This window comes from Hyperolius riggenbachi, chromosome 10 (assembly GCF_040937935.1).
Source record: "Hyperolius riggenbachi isolate aHypRig1 chromosome 10, aHypRig1.pri, whole genome shotgun sequence".
Taxonomy (NCBI): domain Eukaryota; kingdom Metazoa; phylum Chordata; class Amphibia; order Anura; family Hyperoliidae; genus Hyperolius; species Hyperolius riggenbachi.
In genome coordinates, this window is record NC_090655.1 from 223,666,803 (window position 1) to 223,675,109 (window position 8,307).

General features: G+C 41.0%; 1 long non-coding RNA gene across 1 annotated transcript; it reads left to right on the top strand.

Annotated features, from left to right (window-relative positions):
• Positions 1 to 619: 619 nt before the first annotated feature.
• LOC137536360 (uncharacterized) lies at positions 620 to 7,093 on the top strand. The gene is made up of 3 exons (XR_011024549.1): positions 620 to 727; positions 2,289 to 2,387; positions 6,877 to 7,093. It is a non-coding gene; the product is annotated as an uncharacterized lncRNA (long non-coding RNA).
• Positions 7,094 to 8,307: the final 1,214 nt, after the last annotated feature.

Below are 8,307 nucleotides of genomic sequence, written 5' to 3' on the forward strand. Positions count from 1 at the left end.
CACAAGACAGGGAGCGCATCTCAGGGGTTGGACAGTGCCACCACTGAGATGTACCATGCGGAAACAGGGTAGCCACAGACCGTGTGTATATGTCTGCTGCATTTTACATGTTTGGCAGCTTAACTGCCTGAATGTGTCAGCCTGATGCCTGCCCCTTGCTTCCTAGTGCACTAGGCCATGGCCTTTGTGGCCTTGCCTTAAATCCGGCCATGATCCCTCTACAAAAATTCTAGTGTTTATAGTACTCCATGACATCACTGGGTTCCCTGAAAAAAACTCCTTTTTCAGAAGCAATGGTTGGTTATCTTGGCTGATCGAATCACAAAAGTGAATACTATTTTCTAAAAAAAAAAAAAAAAAGACAGTGGATTAATTTGGCCAACTTTACCTAGTAAAAGTCTGTTTCACATTCATTGCAAAACACATGTGAGTAGCAATAGGAATGATGTGTCTTATGTCTATATTTGTCACCATAATGTGTTTATAACTCATGACAGTCATACTGTGCAGTCATATTTCAACTTAAGTCACAGCAACCATGTTAAAGGTAAATATTTGAATTAATTCATATGACTTCAACCATCTATGGTGAGAAAGGCAAACTTTAGTTCAAACTGAAGACCATGTGGCCCGATTACCTTTATTATATAAGTTGGCCCATTGTACCACAGATAGAACTGCTCTGAAGACTCACAGCTGTGTGTAGAGCCAGTGCTGACTGATCTAAGTAAGTATCTACAGGGCTACCATTTATTCTCATACCATTATAACTTTACTATATCCAAATGAATGTAGCTATATGTTCAGCTTTCTTATTTACGTGTTATTATTCCTCCAATCATTATATGATTGTATAGAAGCTTTTTGTTTTTCAGTTTTGTTTAGGTGGAGTGTCATTATATACCATAGTTTTTCGGACTACAAGACGCTCCTGACTATAAGACACACCTAGCTTTAGAGGACAAAAATCAGGGGGAAAAATATACAGTATACTAAACCTGGTGCATCCATGGTGAAGGGGTGTCTCGTGGAGTATGCCCTATTTTTACTGCATGGCCCCTTGTACCTCTTGTGTCTTCCTGTGTCCTCCTCTGTCCCCCTTTGTGTCCCCTTTGTGTGCTCATCTATGCCCCTTTGTGTCTCCCTGTGTCCTCCTCTGTCCCCCTTTGTGTCCCCTTTGTATGCTCCTCTATGCCCCTTTGTGTCCCCCTGTGTCCTCTGTCTGTCTCCCTGAGTTGGAGGTTCGTATTGGCAGGCATTCACAATTCAGGAACTTCCTGCATTTGGACTATAAGACACAGTGTCCTTTTTTCCCCACTTTTGGGGGAGAAAAAGTGAGTCTTATAGTCAAAAAAATACAGTAAATCCCAAAATTTAAAATATTGTAAATTGTAAATCTCCACAGCTAGCCATACTAAATATGGGTATTGCTCAATATTCCCCAATACATGGAAGAGGATTAACACCTTACTATATGCTGCAAGGTGTTTTTACCTCTTACTGGGAATCACACTACATGTTCCCACAGCAGCACAATAACCGTGAAATATTGTAGAAGTAAGAGTACAAGCACTTCCATAGCAAACAAGTGGTGGTGCAGCCAAGGGTCTCTACAACACACCACACCACAAGAAAAACTCCAGGATAAGCCTTAGCACAAACAGCCAATACTTGCAACAATGAGGAAATCAACTGGTGACCTGCATACATCCCGTGCTAAAAAAGCCAATGAGGTGATTTATGAAAAAATTAAAAAAAAGAATCCAGCTATTGCACTTATTTCCTGATAAAATGTTGTAACATTACACTTGTTTATTATATTTTACATATAACCTATTCATGAAATTCCACTATATTTATAAAAATGCAGAGATAAAGATTGTATGTCAAAAATATTTTGCCTTTGATGATGATTATGCAAATTTATATATGTTCATGTGCTTGCTTTATTCATTTTCATGGTATTTACTGTATCATCTTATACCTTGTATATTTTGAAATGGTAAGATATTTACCTTTAGGTAGGTCGTACTATACATAGAGCCTTTAAATTTGCCACTCACATCTAAAAATAAATTACAAAATACCTTATAAACGAGCTATTCTTTATCTTTAAAATCTTACCTTTGATAATTTTTATTATAAGTATTTTTTAAGTTAAGAAATTAAATAAATACATTATCTTTGTAATTTCATAATGACAATCAGTCAGTGTTTGTATGTCTTTATGCTATACATTATGTATAGTTATATGTGTTTAATGTTATTAATACATTTGTTATCTATAGACTTTATTGACAGATCCCCAACATGCTGACTATGAAGAAATCCCTGTTGCTGCTTTTCTTCCTTGGGATGGTCTCTTTTTCTCTTGCTGATGATGATAAGTAAGTATTATTTAAAAAAATAAATAAATAAATAAAAAATAAATATATATATATATATATATATATATATATATAGAGAGAGAGAGAGAGAGAGAGAGAGAGAGAGAGAGAGAGAGAGAGAGAGAGAGAGAGAGAGAGAGAGAGAGAGAGAGAGAGAGATTTACAAGAATTAGAGAATATTTTCCACATTTGAATAACTGCAAGAATGAAAATGGTAGTTTCCCTGAATCCTTCGCCTATTGGAAATCTCTGCCCCCTTCAAGCAAAACATTTATTTGATCACCTTTAAACAAAAAATGAACCACAATAATAATGTTGGTGTTTGAATTTGGAATATTGAATTTAGAAACCTGAATTCTACCAAATACCACACTTCAGCATCTGAGCAAGTGGGCAGGGATCTGAGCAAGTGGACAGGGTCATGGTGAGTTTCCTTACTTGCGCTGCATGGCACACTTCATGTGATTTTGATGCTTCCTCCTTCAAAGCCAGAAGGACAAAGCATCAGAACAACGTGAAGACTGCCTTGAAGCGCAAGTAAGTGAACACCCATGACCCTGTCCACTTGCTCAGGTGCTGAATTGTGATGTTTGGGAGAATTCAGGTCTCTGCATTCAATATCCCGAATTTGAACACCAACACTATTTAATATTACTTGCGTTGCCTTATTTTAGTACTTTTTTGCTTCTAGGATGTTAAAAAAATATATAGGAAAATGCCACTATGGTATATTCGCCTGAGTTTTCCCACAGGAACACAGCTGGATAGTGTAATAGTTAAGGGCTTTGCCTCTGACACAGGAGACCTGGGTTTGAATCTTGGCTCCGCCTGTTCAGTAAGCCAGCACCTATTCAGCAGGAGGCCTTAAGCAAGTCTCCCTGCTACTGCCTATAGAGCGCGTCCCAGTGGCTGCAGCTCTGGCGCTTTGAGTCCGCCAGGAGAAAAGTACGATATAAATGTTCTGTGTTTGTTTGTTATTAATAAAATAACTTTTAGGCCCCAGCATGCAGGGAAGGAGGAGACCTTGGGCAAGTCTCCCTGACAATGCTACTGCCTACAGAGCGCGTCCTAGTGGCTGCAGCTCTGGCGCTTTGAGTCCGCCAGGAGAAAAGTACGATATAAATGTCCTGTGTTTTTTTGCTATTAATAAAATAACTTTTAGGCATGCAGGGAAATAGTAAAAATTGATCATTTTATTTTTTATTCATTTTTATACCTTTTAAATGCCTAAAAGTTAAGAGCTCAAAAGTTATTTTTGCATTTGTAATTTTTACAGTATTAATTTGAAATAAAAAAGAGATATTAATATTTTTTTTTTTTGGGGGGGGGGGGGGGGTAGTTTTTCTTTTCAGAACTGTTTGCACATGAGGCATTCTGTTAGAGTCAAAGACAATTTTTTTCATTTTTTTAATAATATCTATGCCAGAGCAGTTAAAGGAGAACTGTAGGGAGAGGTATATGGAGGCTGCCATATTTGTTTCCATTTAAGCAATACCAGTTGCCTGGCTATCCTGCTAATCCTCTGCCTCTAATACTTTCAGCCATAGGCCCTGAACAAGCATGCAGCAGATCAGGTGTTTCTGCCAATTTTGACAGATATGACAAGATTAGCTGCATGCTTGTTTCTGGTGTGATTCAGACACTTCTTCAGCCAAATAGACCAGCAGGGCTGCCAGGCAACTGGTATTGCTTAAAATGAAATAAACATGGCAGCCCCCATATACCTCTGACTACAGTTCTCCTTTAAACTTTGTGTTGTAGACTATGCCCTCATGGTTTGTCTACTGTTTTTAATCTCTGGAAAATCACACTGCTCTCTTTACCTCTATTCATTTATGCTCTGGAATGCAAAAGTGTTGCTACTAAATAAAGCAATAGTCAGATTGTAATCCAGTTTTTTGGATGGACAAATATTGGCTGTATTTTCTCCAAGAACAGTTTTTAACTGAATTACGGCTCACCCTGTTGCCGCTCAAATTCCAGGAGGCATTATTTACTATTCCCCCTACAAGTTGCTACAGTAATTCAGTGTTTGGCAATCACTGGATCCCCGAATTACCCATGCTCGGGGCGCGGACTACAGCATTGCTGCTATAGCCATGCCAAACAGAGCCACGCGCACTTTGCAAGCCGAGAAGCCCTGCCTCAAAAAAGTGCCCCTACGGGGTACTCACCTTGGGAGGGGGAAGCCTCTGGATACTGGAGAGGCTTCCCCCATTCTCCTCCACCAGCCCATTTCATTACTTGCACCCTATTACTTGGCTGGATAGTGTAATGGTTAAGGGCTCTGCCTCTGACACGGGAGACCAGGGTTCGAACCTCGGCTCTGTCTGTTCAGTAAGCCAGCACCTATTCAGTAGGAGACCTTGGGCAAGACTCCCTAACACTGCTACTGCCTATAGAGCGCGTCCTTGTGGCTGCAACTCTGGCGCTTTGAGTCCGCCAGGAGAAAAGCGCAATATATAAGTTCTGTGGTTGTTTGTTTTGTTGATTGCTTGTGATGGAGGCGTTTGGCTTGGACCCAGACTTATACTAGTTTTTACTCCTTTGATTGCTTGATGAAGCAGGATAGAACTTGTTAAATGCGTTGCATCGGGGAGTATTTAAATAAACAGTATCTTTGTTGAACTTTATTCAACATAGTCTGTGTTTTACTTGTTGGGGAGATAAGCCCACTACTGCCACCCTTTTAAAGAGTTTTTAAATGTTTTTACTCTATTCTGGCACTTCAATTCAAGCTTCTCTTCATTATTTCATTAGCTGATTTTCTTCTTTAGTCCTCTTCAGTATTAAATTCTAAGGGGATTCGCCGGATTTCCTGTGGCAGAACAAGTAATTTATAGCAAAGAAATAGCCCAGCAAAGCTCCTGGTCTTGCAGATGTTTCTTCCGGGTAGAGGGAGAGCTGTACACAGTAGCTCTGCCTCCTCTCCAGTCAATCTCCGCCTCTCCCCACCCCTCTCAGTCTTCTTTCACTTAGAGGGGCAGGGAGAGGCAGAGTTTGACTGGATAGGAGGCAGAGCTACTGCGCCAAGCTCTGCCTCCCCCGGGCAGCAAAATCTGCGACATGCAAAGTCGTGGAACTTGGCATGTCTATTTCTTTGCTATAAATCACTCATTCTGCTGCGGGAATGCATCAAATCTGCTTAGAATTTAATGAAAAAGTGGACTAAAGAAGAAAATCTGGTGAAAAAGACTTCAGTGTCTCTTTAACCATGCTATTGGAATGTGCGAGACGTCTGCATCAGGGAAGTAGCACAAACCCAATCAGGCTTGACTTTTTCTGCCTAAGCCTAAGCAAATCCATGCTACTGCGCAAGGCGCAATGCGGCTGTGCTTTGGGGGTCCCATTCACTTGATTGCCTGGCTGAGGAGGACGGGGGAAGGCTCTTGAGAATCCAGAGTCTTACCCCTCCCGAGGTAAATTTTCAAATATGCCAGTATCAAAACTTTACAGGTTTTCTTTAAAGCTCCTACCAGGCAAGACATTATTCAAAATGAGTCTGGTATTACTTTTTACCTACTTTTTATTACAGCTTGGCAGTCACAAGGTTTTGTCCATTCAGGTAGATAAGCGTCCCATGGTTTGAATAGGAGGTGTTAGCCAGCAGCTGTGCAGGAATCCTTTATGTCAGCACTGAAAATAAGCCTCATATGAATGAATATCATAGCTCCCAACTGTCCCTCTTATGGAGGGACAGTCCCTCTTTGGGAGCCCTGCCCCTCTTTCCTCCTCATGTGTCCCTCTTTCAGGACTTTGTCCCTCTTTCTATGTAAATATATATGTATATATTTCTCTACTGAAAATGTGTTTAATTGGCGCTAAACTTTATTCCCATCTTTTAAATTGATATATTTCTTATTTTCAAATGTGAATATGAAGGAAAATTAGTATAGAAAGGACCAGTGTGATTTTAATTATTATAAAACAACATATTTTTCTTATGAAATCTTTATGGTATACGTGACTAGGGGCGTAGTGGGGGCATGGCCAGGGGTGTGGCAGGGGCGTGGCTTAAATGTCCGTCTTTCTCATCTCAAAAAGGTGAGAGGCATGGAATATGTAGCAATAACAGTCTTTAGTGACATTGGAGGTAGTATGCTCTGTACACGCGATACAAATTTCTGACAGATTTATTATCAGATCAGCTATTTCCAACAGGTCCAATCTGATTTCCAATCGATTTTTTCATAGAAGTCAATGGAAAACCAAAAATCAGATTGGAGCTGTAAACCCATCAGAAAATGGTATCGTGTGTACCTAGCATTACATGTATTCACTGTCTTGGCTTTTTGTGTATTGCACACCATACATATTGCTGAAATGCAAGTGGCAACATATATATATAGTGTGAATAAGGCCTTAGCCCAGCCAACTCATGTAGAGTAATTATTGTGAGCTGGTGATGGCGTGTCTGACATATCTATGCTGTGTGAATAGCTGCTACAGTGAAATCACTGCCATGACATCCAAATCTATTTCTGTACAGGAAAGAAGAGGAACATGGAGAGGAAGATGCAACTACAGCACCAGGACATGATGAGGAAAAGAGACTTCTTCTAGACACAGTTGGAGGTTTACTAGGTGGAAATTTACTAGGTGGCACGCGCTAACCTTTTTATTAACTTCTCATTTCTGTGAAGTTTGATTGATATCATCTGATTACATATTATTTAGATGTCCTAATAAAAATTATTCTTAACTAATCCACAGTTTCATTTGTATTATTGTATTTGGGGCAGAGCTGTGTGTTATTGTCTGTTGCAAATAAAGTTGGTTGTGATATTTACACTTGAGGGCACACCCAGAAGGCCACTCTAGGGCATTAGGGACTAGTTTTGCACAAGGATTTTTTACTAAACTGTCTCCAGACCGCGTTTAACCACTTGAGGACCGCAGTGTTAAACCCCCCTAAAGACCAGGGCATTTTTCTAGAAATAGGCCACTGCAGCTTTAAGGCCTCACTGCAGGGACGCACAACTCAACACACAAGTGATTCCCCCCCCCCCCCCCTTTTCTCCGCACCAACAGAGCTCTCTGATGGTGGGGTCTGATCGCTCCCCCAGTGTTTATTTTTTTATATAAATATTTTTGTTATTTTTTTTTTAAATTTACCTATTTATTTTTTTCCCCCACCCTACCTCCCTCCCCGCAGTCAGCCAATGACGGCGATCGGCTGTCATAGGCTTCAGCCTATGAGAGCTGATCGCTCTCCTGTGTCCCAGAGGTACAGCCGTGTCACATGGCTGTCCCCAGTACAGTGCTGTCTTAGATCGCAGTGCTGTACAGCCTAATTAGATGGCGGTTTCTCTGTGTAACAGTCTCCGAAGCTCCGCTCCGCATTCCAAGCGGATATGCGCGCGCATTGGCGTGCGAGATCTCCTGCTAGCCCAATACGAAGCCGTTCACACCAATTGGCGTGGAGCGGCCCTGAGGCTGCCGCCGTGTTCACGTGTGACGCAGTCGGCAAGTAGTTAAACATTGGTCCCCTGTGTCAAAGGTGGTGTAGTCTTTAGGGATGGCCCAGCCTAGGAGAACTCATGGAGAAGCATGTGATCAGTCTGATCAGCTGATAGATTTGTAAGGTTCTGGTTTGCTGTGATGACTTCCTGGTTTAACACATGATCATGTCCAGCAAATCAGAGCCTTACAAATCTATCAGCTGATCAAACTGATCACATGCTTCTCCATGAGTTCTCCTAGGCTGGGCCATCCCTAGTCGTCTTTAAATGCTACACTATCCAGCCACTGCTGCCAATGCACACCTCATTCAAAGTGTTTGTTGAGTTGGTATAGACTGAGCATGTGTAAGATATGATGTCAAATGTGTGAGACTTTGAAACCAAAATATCAGCCATGACTTTCTGTGCATTGTGATTAGCTGCAATAAGAGCACAGCTTTGGAAATATTAGAAAGGTG